This window comes from Piliocolobus tephrosceles, chromosome 9, assembly GCF_002776525.5.
Source record: "Piliocolobus tephrosceles isolate RC106 chromosome 9, ASM277652v3, whole genome shotgun sequence".
NCBI classification, from domain to species: domain Eukaryota; kingdom Metazoa; phylum Chordata; class Mammalia; order Primates; family Cercopithecidae; genus Piliocolobus; species Piliocolobus tephrosceles.
The window spans coordinates 86361204-86377931 of NC_045442.1; positions in this window are offsets into that span (position 1 = coordinate 86361204).

A 16728-nucleotide genomic window follows, 5' to 3' on the forward strand; every position below is an offset into this window, starting at 1 on the left:
GCACATCCATTCTGGAGTTAAAACTAAGGAATGAGAAATTTTCACTTACATTTTTATCTCTCAAATGATATGTTTTGACATGTAGAGATTTTAAACTTTAACTCTGACTACAGCCACACTATCCCCACCTGTGGGTCAGCCCTACAAGCCCCAGAGAACACCTCAAGATCCATGGAGTCACACAGCCCTTGGGCTGATGCTATGGCAGGGGCTGCCATTCATTCCCGGGCTTTTTTGTTTTGTTTTGTTTTTTTCCTGAGGCAGGCTCTTGCTCTGTAGCCCGGATGGAGCACAGTGGTGCGATCTCAGCTCACTGCAACCTCCGCCTCCCGGGCACAAGCGATTCTTGTGCTTCAGCCTCCCCAGTAGCTGGGGCTACAGGCATGCACCACCATGCCTGGCTATTTTTGCATTTTTAGTAGAGATGGGGTTTCACCATTGCCCAGGTTGGTTTCGAACTCCTGACCTCAAGTGATCTGCCTGCCTTGGCCTCCCAAAGTGCTGAGATTACAGGCATGGGCCTCCGTGCCCCACCATCATTCCCAGTGTTAAAAGAACTTTAGACAAATTAAATTTAACAGAATTTGATTGTGCAAAGAACCCTTTGTGTGAATCAGGCAGCCGCCAGGAAAAAAATAGGTTCAGAGATACTCCCGCGCTGTCTCATAGTTGAAGATTTATGGACAGAAAAAGGAAAGTGATGTACAGAAAGTGGAAGTGAGGTACGGCAACAGATGGCTTGGTGACGGCGTGGTGTTTGGCTTATTTGAGCCCACTTTGAACAGCTGGCCGCCTGTGAGTGGTTGAAGTCTGGCTGCTGTGATTGACCGAGACTCAGCTACTTGGTACGAAAGTAGGTGACAGCCTATTTATGTCCAGTTAGCTTACAGTTCACCATGTACAGACAAAACTTTAGGGTGAATTTAAAATATGTGAGGAGAAGGCTTTAGGCTAAACTTGATTTAACACGAGGATTGGTGGGGGTTCCCCTCACCAGTCTTCAAGCTGATGACTTGTCTCCCATCCGCTCCCTCTCCCATCCTGCTCTAGAGCCTTTCCAAACCATGATCTCTTCTCTTAAACCTCTCACCCAACTGCCTACCTCATACCCAGAACATAATCTTACTTCGTATCTCACAGAGACCACAGGTGAAAACTGCAACCCCACCCCCACCCTGCACATTGCCCTCCACCGGCTCCTGTTCTTTCCACTTTCCCTCTGGGTGTCTTCCTTACCCCAAACACGCAATGTGGATCCCATTCCCCTCCCCGTTGGCCCCTATTCCTTCCCAGGGACCCCCTCCATAAAAGCCAGCCTCCCCGTGACAAGCAGGCATGAAGACACAGATGGAAAAGTGTTCAGTGTTCGAGGACTGCCCTATTCCCAGCCTGGCAAAAGCCAACCTCCCTGAGGGTCCACTTACACCCTGGCAGTTTTACTTTGTAGAGCCCGATCTTTGTAATACCCTGTGGCAGGACCCGTTTCTGTATTCGTTAGGATTCTGTTCTGTTGGAAACTGAACTAAAATGAGCATGGGCAAGAAAAGATGTTTTCAGCCCAAGTGTTAAGTCCAGAGGTGGACCAGCTTCTGGACTGAGGGGCTCAGTCTAGGACAGGCATTATGAGAGTTTTCACTCTGCAGAAACCAGAAAGACGGACTCTGCCCCCACCTGTGGATTCATTTCTGCATAATCTCTTGCTTCAGAAATATAATAAGACAAATTCTTCACACCAAAGGATGCAGTAGAGGGTCTTTTTACAGCAACAGAAATGCTGTAGGGTGAAATGAACCCCCTACATGGGGTGAGGGTGACGGTAGGATAGAGATCCGGGAGATCCAGGCAAAGAACTGAGCTGGAAAAGGAAGCCACTAATAGAATAGCGAGAAAGAACACTGTAAATGCTGTAAGCCATGGCTACTCTGGATAAGGTGTCACAAGAGTGCACTGGAATGCATTGAGGCTGACAAGCCAGGGACCAGGAAGACTGCCTGTGAATAATCTTTCTTGTTTTCTGTAAGGAACTTGGAAAGCTTATCCAGAGAGGTGTGAAAACAGCAGAGAAAACACTGAGACAAAGAAACGGGACGAAAGCAAACATGTTCGGGATTAGCCACTGAGAAACCTAAGAAACAAAACCAAGTTTTGTCCCAGAGAAAAGGAAGACTTGGGCATCCCCTTGGAGGTTTGGAAGCTTCTTGTTTGTCAAGTGAATTAAAGGGTATTTGGTCAAGGAGCGTGTGTTTACAGTTTAGAGCAACTATGCACAGAACCCAGGAACTACCTGCCTCCCACACTTTCAGTGGGTTGTCCCAGAGACCGCGCCCTTTTGTGAAGCTGATGTTTGTCTTGTGTTGAATGTAACACGGTCACAAGAAGGCTCTGGTGACAGGGAGCTTGTATTTTCTTTCTGGATGTGGTATTCAAAGTGTTGAACAACAAGTATGGCTCAACCACTGACCCTTCAGTTCAGCAGCCAGCAGTCAGTCTGGGAGACCTTACTGTGCCAGGTTCTACTCCTTCTATTTCTGAATGATGTTGAGGTCTGGAGGGGCCAGGAGATCCAACATGCTGAGTGGGGGCACTCAGAAGTCTTGGGCAGCAGCCACGTACCCACCAGTATATCTGAACTGATCTATATCAGCATCACAGGCCCTCATTCTCCTCATAGAGCACATGCAAAATAAATGCAGTCACTGAATCAGAGAGAACACCAGCCAGCAATCTTTTGTCCTTACCATGAGCAGTGCCTTCCAGAACCACCCCAGGGTGGAGGGCTGAAAGGTGGGAGGGGAGCCGGAGCCTCTCATGTCCACACATGCATTACCTCAGGGATTTCACGGCAACAAAACAAAACAGGCCTTCTCACCTCCACTTTACCAGTGGGGCATTGAAGTTTTAGGATGGAGACAACTATTCAGGGTTTTCAGATAGTGAGAAAGAGCAAGAATTTAAACCCAGGCCTGAGATGTAGCAGGGACCCCTTTTTAGGAGCCTGTGCCACTACCCCCAACTCCACCACCAAGCATGAAAATAAAGGAAAATCTTGAGTGCCTTCAAGGGAAATTTCAGGCATCCAGCTAGCGCTGAGAAGTTAAGTAAGTAACTTGTTAGGCAGGAAGGTAACAGTAGCCCAAAACAATAGCCAAGGAAGCTAGAGTACAGAGATGTTTAGTTTCCCTTTAGAAACTAACGATAACAAACATCTTAACACACATCCTTGAGTTTGTCATTCAGAAACCTGGACCTCCACCTGGACCCCCACCAAATGGATCTGCTGGCCTGCAGACCTCAGATAGTGGGAGCTGATGACTGCACTCTGACCACCTTCCTTCATTCTAAATTTCTTCCGGAGGGACCTGAAAGCCACGCCCATGAGCTAAAGCCAATACTCTTTTCTGTTAACCCCAAATTTTCAGACGAGGTGTCGCCTCCTGAACCAACTACAAATCAAAGAATCTCTGAATCCACCTATGACCTATAAGCCTTCAAGATATCTCACCTTTTTTGGGTCAAATCAATGTGTACCCTCCTTGTAGATTTACAATTTCGTCTAACTTGTGTGCTTTCCTGAAAATTTACCCCTGCCTTTAAAAACCCTTACCTGTGTGAAAGGAAAGTATGTTGGCCCCCACCAAATAGCTAAGTTAAAGAGAAAATTCAAGCTGGGAACTGCTTAGGACAAATCTGCCTTGCATTCTACTCAAAAGTCATCCCTCTGCTCACTGAGATAAATGCATATCTGATTGCCTCCTCTGGAAAGGCTAATCAGAAACTCAAAAGAATGCAACCGTTTGTCTCTCACGTATCTGTGATCTGGAAGCCCCCTGCCTGCTTCAAGTTGTCCTGCCTGTCCAGACCAAACCAATGTTCATTTTACATATGTTGATTGATGGCTCATGTCTCCCTAAAAGGTATAAAACCAAGCTGTGCTCTGACCACCGTGGGCACATATCGTCAGAACCTCCTGAGGGTGTGTCACGGGTGCATGTCCTCAACCTTGGCAAAACAAACTTTCTAAATTAATTGACACCTGTCTCAAATTTTCATGGTTCACATCTGCTGCAGCACGATGAGTGGCAGACAAAACTCAGATACTGAGTTAAAGAAGGAAGGGGTTTATTCGGCAGGGGGCATTGGCAAGACTCCTGTCTCCAGAGCCAAGCTCCATGAGTGGGCAATTCCTGTCCCTTTTAAGGGCTCACAACTCTAAGGGGGTGCATGTGAGAGGGTCATGATTGATTGAGCAAGCAGGGGGTATATGACTGGGGGCTGCATGCACTGGTAATTAGATCGGAACAAAACAAGATAGGGACTTTCGCAGTGCATTTCTATACAATGTCTGTAATCTATAGATAACAGAACCGATTAGGTCAGGGGTCAGTCTTTAACTATCAGGCCCAGGGTGTGGTGCTGGGCTGTCTGCCTGTGGATTTCATTTCTGCCTTTTAGTTTTTACTTCTTTCTTTGGAGGCAGAAACTGGGCATAAGACGATATGAGGGGTGGTCTCCTCCCTTACTGCCAGCCTTTAGAGAGGTCAGGATTTGAGCATGAGCTGCCTGGTCCCCTTTGTTCAGGGCTCTGTGAATAAACACCTTCCTTTCTAGTGCTGCAACCTCAGTGTGGATATCTGGACTTAACTTACTGGGCAAGCAGACCCAAATTTGTCAAGCACATCCAAGTGAATAAACCACCAAACAGGCTTTGTGTGAGCAATAAAGCTTTTAATTCACTTGAGTGCCGGTGGGCTGAGTCCAAAAAGAGAGTCAGCGAAGGGAGATGGGGAAGGGTTGCTTTATAGGAGTTGGGTAAGTCATGGAAAGTTACAGTAAAAGATGGTTATCTATTGTTAGCAGAGGAGGGGGTCACAAGGTACATGGTTGGGAGATCATAAGACTCACTGTCCAGAAGAAGAATGTCACAAAGTTGACTAATCAGCTAAGGTAGGGCAGGGACAAGTCACAATGGTAAAATGTTGTAATTTTGGTTAATCAGTTAAAGCAGGAACTGGCTGTTTTACTTCTTTGTGGTTTTTTGGCTGCTCCAGACTTCTTGGTTCCTGCAGGCCATCTGGGTGTATATGTGTAGGACACAGGGGTTATACTGGCTGAGCTTCAGCTCAGAGGCCTGACACAATTCAGTTATATAATAGGCCTAAATGCCCAAAAGCCAGTGCTCTCTCTTTTTTTTTTTTTTTTTTTTTTGAGATGGAGTCTGTTGCCCGGGCTGGAGTGCAGTGGCACAATCTCAGCTCACTGCAACTTCCGCCTCCTGGGTTCAAGTGATTCTCCTGCCTCAGCCTCCTGTTTAGCTGGGATTACAGGTACATGCCATCATGCCTGGCTAATTTCTGTATTTTTTTTTTTAGTAGAGATGGGATTTCACCATGTTGGCCAGGGTGGTCACAAACTCCTGACCTCAAATCATCTGCCCACCTTGGCCTCCCAAAGTGCTGGGATTACAGGAGTGAGCCACCACACTCAGCCAAGCCAGTGCTCTCTTTACAGCCAAGGCTGCCTCCCTCACACACCTGCCCAAAGGGCCGGCAGCATCTGCACTCAAGTGAAGAGATCTAAGCCCCTTTGAGCCCCGGAGCAGCAGGCGGAGCTGCCACCAGCATGGGGCCTTTTATGCAGGGGATCCCACAGCCCTTCTCCTTCCCCTTCCTCCTCCTTTGACAATGTGTTCAGGCCTCCCACGGCCTTTGGCATCAAGAAATTCCAATAGATGTTAACCAGCCTAGTAATTTAGTACTGCGTTAGCGCCGAGTCGCCAAGGTTGAGGACATGCACCCATGACACACCCTCAGGAGGGTCTGACACACCCTCAGGAGGTTCTGACACACCCTCAGGAGGTTCTGAGCACAAGGTTCTTGTGCCCAAGGTGGTCAGAGCACAGCTTGGTTTTATACCTTTTGGGGAGACAGGAGCTATCAATCAACACATGTAAAATGAACATTGGTTGGGTCTGGAAAGGCAGGACAACTTGAAGCAGTCAGGGGGCTTCCAGATCACAGATACGTGAGAGAAAAACAGTGCCATTTCCAAATATTTCCAAACTACTCTCTTTTCCAGCTACTCACCAGGAGGAAAGTAAATGCCTGTCAGATATGGTTACTAATCTCCGCCTGTGGGTGGGATGAAAAGGAACTTGCTGCTGATTGGCTGGGGGTGAGTATCTGGCCAATCAAGTGCTCACCCTAACCCGGTCTCAGATTCCTCTTTGGCAAATGAGGGGAGTCAATTCTCTATCAATGGGTAGCAAGTTCAAATGCTCAGGGGGCAAGTCAGGTAACACAACCCAGTGAAGCCAGTATGATGTTTGTATATGAGGTACTTAAGAGCCTCACTTTCTTAAGTAAATATGCTTTCTCCTATTTTTCTTGAAATGCATACCAGTGCCAGTCTGTTTCTCTTTACCCAATTTTGAGAAAGACGTATATATAAAAGATACATTTTTAGGCCAGTCGTGGTGGCTTATACTTTTAATCCAGAACTTTGGGAGGCCCAGGTAGGAGGATTGCTTGAGGTCAGAAATTCAAGAGCAGCCTGGACAACATAGTGAGAACTCCATCTCTACAAAATAAAGAGATTAGCCAAATTGGAGGCTGAGGCAGGTGGATCACCTGAGGTCAGGAGTTCAAAACCAGCCTCTATAACATGGTGAAACTACTAAAAATACAAAATTAGGCAGGGTGCGGTGGCTCACGCATGTAATCCCAGCAAGTTGGGAGGCCAAGGTGAGTGGATCACGAGGTCAGGAGATCGAGATCATCCTGGTTAACACGGCAAAACCCCATCTCTACTAAAAATACAAAAAAAGTAGCCAGGTATGGTGGTGGGCACCTGTAGTCCCAGCTACTCAGGAGGCTGAAGTAGGAGAATGGTGTGAACCCAGGAGGTGGAGCTTGCAGTGGACCGAGATCATGCCACTGCACTCCAGCCTGGGTGACAGAGCAAGACCTTGTCTCAAAAAAAAAAAAAAAATAGCCAGATCTGGGGACACATACCTGTAACCCAGCTACTTGGGAGGCAGGAGCATTACCTGAACCTGGGAGGCAAAGATTGCAATGGGCCGAGATCATGCCATTGCACTCCAGCCTGGGCAACAAGAGCAAAACTCCATCTCAAACAGACAGGATAGGACAGGACAGGACACAACACTACATGACAAGATGAGAAGAAATAATATATCTTTCACAATAATCTTTCAGAAAATAAAAAAGGATGGATCTTGCTCCAACTCCTTCAATGAGGCCAGTGTTACCCCAATACCAAAGCTAGACAAAGACACCAAAAGAAACAAAAATTATAGAACAATATCTCTCATGAATATAGATGCAAACATACTCAATAAGATACTAACAAACAAAATCCATCAACATATACAAAAGATTATACACCATGACCAAGTATGATTTATCCCAGAAATGCAAGGTTAGTGTGACATCCAAAAATCAAGTAATGCTTTCTCTAGTATACGGTGAGATTTTTAAAACTAATTAATTAAAAACAACAAAACCCCCAAATCAGTGAATATAATGCACTAAATTAATAGATTAAAAGACATCAGATTGTCATTTCAATAGATACAGAGGCATTTGACAATAGCCAACATACATTCATGGTAAAAATTCTCAACAAACTAGGAATAAAAATAAACTTCTTCAATATGATAGAGGGCAACTACAAACAACCTACAGTTAATGTGCTCAATGATGAAAGGCAGAATGTTTTCCACTCACGTATGGGACACAGGCAAGAATGTCTACTCTTACCACTTCTATTCGACACTGTACTAGTAGTCATAGCCAGGGCAACTTAAAAAGGGGGTAGAGGGAGAAACAGAGAGAAAGGTAAATTAAAGACACCTATAATGAAAAGGAAAACGTAAAACTGTATTTGTTTGTAGACCACATGATCTGTATGCAGAAAATCCCAAGTAATCTACCAAAAAATTTTACTGGAATTAATAAATAAGTTTAGCAAACAAGGTTCAGGTATACAAGGCCAATGTGTAAAAATCAATTGTATTTCTACATACTAGTAACAAACAATGTGAAAATGAAATTAAGGAAACAAAATTTCATTCACAATAACACCTAAAAGAATAAAGTACTTAGAAATGAGTTTAATGTTATAAATGCAAGACTTACAATAAAAATTATAAAACTTTGCTCAGAGAAATTGAAGAAGTTCTAAATTAGAGGCAGCAAACTACAGTCCATGGTCCTGATCTGGCCCCCTGTTTGTTTTGTAAATAAAGTTTTATTGAAACACTATTTTTTTTTTTGAGACGGAGTTTTGCTCTTGTTGCCCAAGCTGGAGAGCAATGGCATCATCTCGGCTCACTGCAACATCCACCTCCCAGGTTCAAGTGATTCTCCTGCCTCAGCCTCCCAAATAGCTGGAATTACAGGCATGCGCCACCATGCCTGGCTATCTTTTTGTATTTTTAGTAGAAACGGGGTTTCTCCATGTTACCCAGCTGGTCTTGAACTCCTGACTTTAGGTAATCTGCCCGCCTCAGCCTCCCAAAGTGCTGGGATTACAGGCATGAGCCACCACGCCTGGCCAACAACTGCTTTTACACTACAAAGCAAAGTTGAATATAGCCCACAACACCACAAATATTTTTACTATATGGTTCTTTGCAGAAAATTTGCTAATCCCTGATTTAAATAATCCCATGTTCATAGATTAAAAGACTATATTGTTAAGATGGCAGTCCTCCCCCAATTTATTGATAAATTCCTGCCAATTAAAAAACAATTAATGCGATTTCTAAGAAAGTGAGTCCATTCCAAAATACTGTGAAATCAAGGGAAAAAATTAAAAAGTCAGTCCTGGCTGGGTGCAGTGGCTCACGCCTGTAGTCCCAGCACTTTGGGAGGCCAAGGCAAGTGGATCACCTGAGGTCAGGTGTTCGAGACCAGCCTGGTCAACATGGTGAAACATTGACTCTACTAAAAATACAAAAATTAGCTGGGCATGGTGGCATCTGCCTGTAATCCCAGCTACTAGGGAGGTTGAAGCAGGAGAATCACTTGAACTTGGGAGATGGAGGTTGCAGTGAGCCAAGATTGTGCCACTACACTCCAGCCTGGGCAACAAAGTGAGACTTGGTCTCAAAAAAAAAAAAAAAAAAAAAAATAGCCCAGCAGGTTTTTGTAGAAATTGATAAGCTTTTGCTAAAATTTATATAAAAAAGCAAACGACCTAGGATAGCTAAATATTTTGAAAAAGAACAAAGTTAAAAAAAACCTTACACTTTCCAATTTCAACACTATTGTTAAAGAACAATTTTGCACCAGACACTTGTCAAAAATGTCAAGACAGATTTTATTCAGACTACTGTAGCAGGGAAGAGACACTTCAGCATTAATGGAGCTCAATTCTACCAAACCAGAAGGCAGGAGGCTTTTTAAATGCTAGGGTGTGTTAAGGGAAAAGTACTGAAGGATGCTAGTTGAGAGGAGGGAGGTTTGATCAATGAGTACATTGACTAGATTGTGAACTTGTGCTTATCAAATTGTGGACTGGTGCTTATCAATATCAGGGTCCTACCCTACCACCAAAATTGGGAGACAGAGGCTCTGTCGTACCTAATGATTACATTTCAAAGCGATGGCTCCCAGGTCTTTGGGAAAGACATTCCTGTGTTATAGAAGATACATTTCCAAGAGACAGAGAAAGGATTTCTAACTGCCAGTTTTCTAAAGTAAATCCTTTAGGAAAAGGGGGTTCAGGGGCCTATATTCAGGCTTTGCCTGGAACAAATCATAAATCATAAATTCTCTGGGCAGCATTGAATTTTATTGGGCAGAAACGTAAGGGGGCTGAGGTCATCATCCTAAGGACATGGCCATGAACTGTCAGAAACGATAGTGTTTGTTGAAGTCTCTTAGTGTCGGAGGCGGATGAAATCATTTGCACTGAGAGTCTGCAGTTTGCTTTTTTATTTATCTTTTTTTTTTTTTTTGAGACGGGCTTTTACTCTTGTTGCTCAGGCTGGACCCAGGCTGGAGTGAAGTGGTACGATCTTGGTTCACTGCAACCTCTGCCTCCTGGGTTCAAGTGATTCTCCTGCCTCAGCCTCCTGAGTAGCTGGGATTATAGGTGTGCTCCGCCATGCCTGGGTAATTTCTGTATTTTTTTAGTAGAGACAGGGTTTCACCATGTTGGCCAGGTTGGTCACGAACTCCTGATCTCAGATGATCTGCCCACCTCAACCTCCCAAAATGCTGGGATTACAGGTGTGAGCCACTGTGCATGGCCCAGAGTCTGCAGTTCTTATAGGCCAAGATTGAGGCTTAGTTGAAAACGGGGCTTAGAGGAGCCTGATTAAAGTTTGGTCAGGGAGAACCTTTATCACTACAAAGCCACAGCAAGCAAGATGGTGTGATACTAGCATATGGGCAGATATGCAGATCAAGGAAATAGAGAAATTGAGAGTCCAGAAAGTGTAAGAATTAAAGAAAGAGGAAATAAACACAAAAGATGGCTTGCTAGTTAAGACAGGTTTATTTTAGAGAAAACAAACCTGAGAGGAGCTTTTGGCCAAGTTAGGTTAGAGGCACACTTTTTTTACAGACTAAGAGTTTTTAAGAATTTAGGGTAGGAGAGCTTATTAGAGACTTGGACTCCTTTTGTGTTTTGTTGTTGTTGTTGTTGTTGTTGTGCTTATTTGGGAGGGAGAGTTGTGTGTTTGTTTTTATATATTTTTTTTGCAGTTGCAGACATACCCCTCAAATTTGCTTTTACCTTTTTTATTTTAGTGCACTTGAAGGGAAAGGAATGTGCTTATTAAGGCCTGCTGTTTTACTGGGGCCCACTGAATGAGGGTAAAGTTTGGCAGTTATCCAAGAGACTTTTTCCCCACCTTTTTTGGTGCCTGAGCTGTTTTATTTGTATTTTACTATCTGTTTTTTCTGGCTGCTTGTAGAAGAGAAGTTATTTCCTTGAAATGCATGAGGCTAGAAAGGGAGCTGGAATTTTTAAAGTGGTGGTGTTTGTCTGAGATGACGGTGCTCCTGCTCTGTCAGAAAGAAATCCTACATTTGTGGTCAGTTGATTTTGACATTCAGCAAATATTTAATGAGCCCTTATTGCCAACCAAGCATGGTACTAAGCACTGGAATTATTGAGATAGTTAATATATGGTTTCTGTCTGAGATAAATCTGTTTTGTGAGAGAATATTTTGTGTTAAGAGAAACATGACAAAGCATCAAGCAGTCATCGATCTGCCTTCAGTTTTTCCACTTATAAAGTAAGAGAGTTTGACCAAATCATTATTCTCAAACTTCAGAATTCTTAAGAATCACCTGCCCCCAGCTTAAATCCTAGGTTCTGCCTAATCTTAGGGTCTAAACTTTTCCCCTTCATGACTCTGATCTGGCTACTTTGGCCTTCCTGATGTTCCTTGAACAAATCGAGCAAATTCTTCTTCTTTTTTTAAATAAATTTTTAATTTTTTAAATTTTAATGTTAAAATTTAAAATTAAATGTTAAAATTTAATGTTAAAATTTAATGTTTAATTTTAAAATTTAATGTTTCATGTTATTCAAAGTTGGTACAGAATTGCTAACATTTGCATAAAATAATTACTATGCTTCCATTGTGGGACAAAATACCACAGAAAGGAATGTAAGTTTGCAAAAAATTGTAGCTCATCTTAAGTTTTCAAATACTTTTGAAGGCTAATGCAGCAGCTGGCAAAGTAACACACAGTACACAAAGAACAGTGTATTTTACAGAGTCAGTGATGAAAACAGACAGCTCTTCAGCAGATATGCTTCATTTTTTTCATTTTCTAAACAATAAGTCTTTGAAAAACACATGAAATCAAGATCATAGATGTCTGAAGAAATTCTGGCCCCTGGCTTTTGCCCTGGCTGCCCTCTCTCCCCCAGATAGTCATAGTCTCACTCCCTCACTTCAGGTCAGAGCCCACAACAGCACTCCCTCCCACCACTTTCTTCTTTCATACTGCATTTCATTCACAGTTCACCACTGCCTCATTTTACTTTATGGATTTGTGTCTTTATTGTCTGCCTTGTCCACTAAAGTGCCAGTACCATGAGGCAGAGACTTGACATATCTTGCTCACCACTGTATTCCCAGCAACCCAAACAATGCCCAGCACTGTTGCTCAGTACTTTTATATAAATGAACAAATGAATAATAATAGTAGTTGCTTTGCAGTTGAAGGGCTGGAATAGGGAGAGCTGGAAACCTTATTTTCCTCCCTCCCTCCCTTCTTTCCTTCCTTCCTTGACACTGAGTGTCACTCTGTTGCCCAGGCTGGAGTGCAATGGCACAATCTTGCCTCACTACAATCTCCATTTCTCAGTTTCAGGTGATTCTCCTGTCTCAGCCTCCTGAGTAGCTGGGACTACAGGCATGTGCTACCATGCCGAGCTAATTTTGGTATTTTTGTCGAGACAGGGTTTCACCATGTTGGCCAGGCTGCTCTTGAACTCCTGACCTCAGGTGATCTGCTCACCTTGGCCTTCCAAAGTGCTGGGATTACAGGCATCAGCCACCGTGCTCAGCCGGCTTTATTTTCATTTTACACTTTCTGTATCATTTACATTTTCCTAATCTCCTGAATATATCATTCTAAAGAAAACCAATATGGCTGGGCATGGTGGCTCATGCCTGCAATCCCAGCACTTTGGGAGGCCGAGGCAGGTGGATCACCTGAGGTCAGGAGTTCGAGACCAGCCTGGCCAACATGGCGAAACCCTGTCTCTACTAAAAATACAAAATTAGCCGGGTGTGGTGGCGAGCACCTGTAATCCCAGCTACTTGGGAGGCTGAGGCAGAAGAATTGCTGTAACCCAGAAGGCAGAGGTTGCAGTGAGATTGCACCACTGCACTCTAGCCAGAGCGACAGAGCAAGACTCCATCGCTTAAAAAAAAAAAAAAAAAGGCTGGGTGCGGTGGCTCACACCTGTAATCCCAGCACTTTGGGAGGCTGAGGCAGGCAGATCACAAGGTTAGGAGATCCAGATCATCCTGGCTAACAGAGTGAAACCCTGTCTCTACTAAAAATACAAAAAAAAACAGCCGGGTATGGTGGCGGGCGCCTGTAGTCCCAGCTACTCAGGAGGCTGAGGCAGGAGAATGGCGTGAACCCGGGAGGTGGAGCTTGCAGTGAGCCAAGATCGTGCCACTGCACTCTAGCCGGGGTGACAGAGCAAGACTCCATCCCCCCAAAAAATTGATATGGGTTATTGGGAAGTGAGATTTGGGACTAAATGTATTTCTTTGCATACTCCTATACTTTTGACAATATTAATAAACAGTATTTTTAAAAACAGGGTCAGAGAAGGCCTGCAATTTAAATATGTCTCCTCCCTTTCCCATAAAGTTCTGATATGCAGAACTTTTTGGAGAAGGATGACAAGACCTAGGTAAGTGTTGTGAGGGGTTGGGGGGAGGGGAATAACACTCAGGTTGAGAGATGCGCAAAGCTTCCCTGCTGTGATATGCATTCAAGAGGGCTAAAAGCATTGTCATTGTTTTAGTTCATTATAAACACCTGTACGAGGAAGACAGCACACAATCAGCTATTTGCAAATACTCAGAAATCATAGTGCATGGGGGCTGTACTATTAGGAGATAATATGTGATATGGACTGAATGTTTCTGTCCCCCTGAAATTTTTATGTTGGAGCCCTAATGCCCAATGTGCCTGCAGTTGGAGGGAGCCCCTTTAGGAAGTAACTGAAGTTAAACGAGGTCATAAAGACAGGGTCTCATGATAGGAATTTTTTTTTTTTTGAGATGGAGTCTCGATCTGTCACCCAGGCTGGAGTGCAGTGGCGTGATCTCGGCTCACTGCAACGTCCAGCTCCCGGGTTCAAGCAATTCTCCTGCCTCAGCCTCCTGAGTAGCTGGGACTACAGGCGCACGCCACCACACCTGGCTAATTTTTGTATTTTTAATAGAGATGGGGATTCACCATGTAGGCCAGGATGGTCTCCATCTCCTGACCTTGTGATCCACCCGCCTCGGCCTCCCCAAAGTGTTGGGATCATAGGTGTCAGCCACCATGCCCGGCCCATTTTTTTTTTTTTAAGTATAACATATCTCTATTAAGTTGAATAGAAACACTAACAAAGACTAGTATGCATAGTGATTATAGATGAAGATAGGTAAAAAAGAAAAAGGGATACAAGGGCGCATTGAATTTATGACAATGTTGTCTCAGTACCACAGCAGGAGTCTACTCACCCCAGGGCTGGCTTCCCAGGGCCAGCTCCGGGAAGCCTGACCTGCTCAGCCTTGAGGGTATTGCTGGTTGACTGGGACAGGGGATCCAGCTGGCAGGACAGGCTGTAGCTCTCACCCTCACTGGGCTGCTCTCTGGCCCAGTTCCTCCCTGGGGTAAAGGCTGCAATGATTTGCAGCCACCTGAGTAGCTGGGGCTCCTTTTCTGGGAGTTCATCTTATTCCCATCCATATAACCATTCATCGCAGTGTCTAGCACCACCAGGCCAGTGAGGAATGTGCCAAGGATAGGGATAATTCCCTTCTTCTGCTGATGCCACCTTGCATGGGCTCTTTGGGGACTCGCCTCCAGGGTGGCTGACTTGGAGTTCCCCACACTGATGAGCAGATCCCTGTTCAGTGACTTGTCTTTGCTGCACAGCTTTGGACATTTTTCTGTTGCTTTATCTTGGCCACTCAGAGCAGAGCAGCCACAACCCCCCACCCCACAGTCCCTGGGCCAAAGTGGCCCAGGTTGGGGTTCCTGAAACAAGAGACACCGGAGAGTTCCCTCTCCCTCTCTTTCCCTCTGCCCTCCGCACCCTCTTTCCAGGAGCACAAAGAGGTCACGTGAGCACGCAGTGGTAGGGTGGCCATATATGAGCCAAGAGAGGGGCCTCAGAATGAAGTCTGCCTTGCCTGCACCTTGATTGTGGACTTCCAGCACCCAGAATTGTGAGACATGAATTTCCGTTACCTACGCCTCCCAGTCTGTGGTATTTTGTTATGGCAGCACGAGCTGACTAATACAACAGGAAAGAAAAATCCCAATCTCCGTTAAATTCACTTTTCAGTTCATTAATGTTTAAAGTGATTAGTAATGGGTACAATTTGTAAACCATCTAGATCTCATACAGTCATATTTTATGATTTCCCATAATTAGTTGGTCATGGTTTGTATCTCCTGACAAACATTAAGGTTTTAGTTTTAGAGAGATTTTATCCTTTTACATTGAATAACAAAAAAATACATCAGAGGGAAAGTTGCCACTTATGATAGACCAGAGGCAGGTTCTGTCTCATTTGCCCCTTGCCTCAGGTTGATTAGTCTCATTTTCGCCTTGCCTCGGGTTGATTAGTTAGTACATGAACGTTCTGCCTAGTCTCCTGGGCTTACATATTCTGTATCCTCAACACGGAAAGGTGATTCACAATATGTAGCTTGAACAAAAATACTTTTAGGTCCAAGATATTTGTTTTACACTGTATTTTTTCATTAAACTTTTCTTTTTATCTTTCCTTATGTATGTATTCATTTATTTGTTAAAAAATTGAGATGAGGTCTCACATGTTGCCCAGGCTGGTCTTGAACTTCTGGGCTACAGTGATCCTCCTGCCTCAGCCTCCCAAAGTGCTGTATTACAGGCATGAGCTACCACACCCTGCCCATTAAACCTTTCTTAAAGAGTTTTATTTTCAAAGACAGGGCATTGATTGATTGATTGATTTAGAGATGGGGTCTTTCTATGTTGCCCAGGCTGGTGTTGAACTCCTGGGCTGAAGTAATCCTCCCACCTTGGCCTTCCGATGTTGAGATTACAGGCATGATCCACCATGCCCAGCTGGACAGAGCATTTTAAAATGCAAATGTGTACTGACCTCATCAGTAGGAGGATGCATTCTGGCACCCCTGTTCTTCACCTGTCCTCCAATCCTTAAAAGGCCACACTGCATAAAGTCAATAGCAGATAAATGTTTGCTGAATTAAAGGATGGATAAAAAAATTAATAATGAATTTTTGCATAATCCAATATTCTCTTTTATATGTCTAGAAGAAGTTTCTTTGAGCCTATTAGATCCTGGGAATCTTTTAGGTGAGCATGATTAGAGAGCTTGTAGGTTGCTTTTACACATATCTGGCATATTTGCGTCTCGTATCAAAACAATAGATTGGTAAAGGTGGTATTACTGTATTGATAAGTAAATATTCTTGAAGAGAAAATGCAATTTATCTGAGTTTAGATATCCTCAATGGTCAGCATTCAGAAGTTTAAAGAGCATAAACTAAGTTCATCAGACATAACTGGGCTAAAATCTTGGTTCTGCCACATATGACCTTTGACAGGTAACAACCTTTTTGCACCTGTTTCCTCATTTGTAAACTGGGTACATTTGTGGCTACTCCTCAGGCTTGTTGAAATTAAAACAAAACAGGTAAAACTCCAACTCATTGCATGCTATACATGTCACATTTCTTTCTTTTCGTTCTGACTCTAAGTCCAATGTCTTTCCCAGAGTATCAAAGGGCCTCTCTAAGGGATGCATTTGACAGGTTGCACCAAACAAACTTGTGTATGTCAACAGCTGGGAAACTTTGACTTTCACAAGAATGTCAAAGCAAATGGACACACACACACAAACAAGGATGTGCATCTTTGTGTAGGCAAGTGTACTCAAGAAGGCAGGCAGGGGAAGCGATATTCTCTTTCTCAAGTTTTAAGCAATCTAA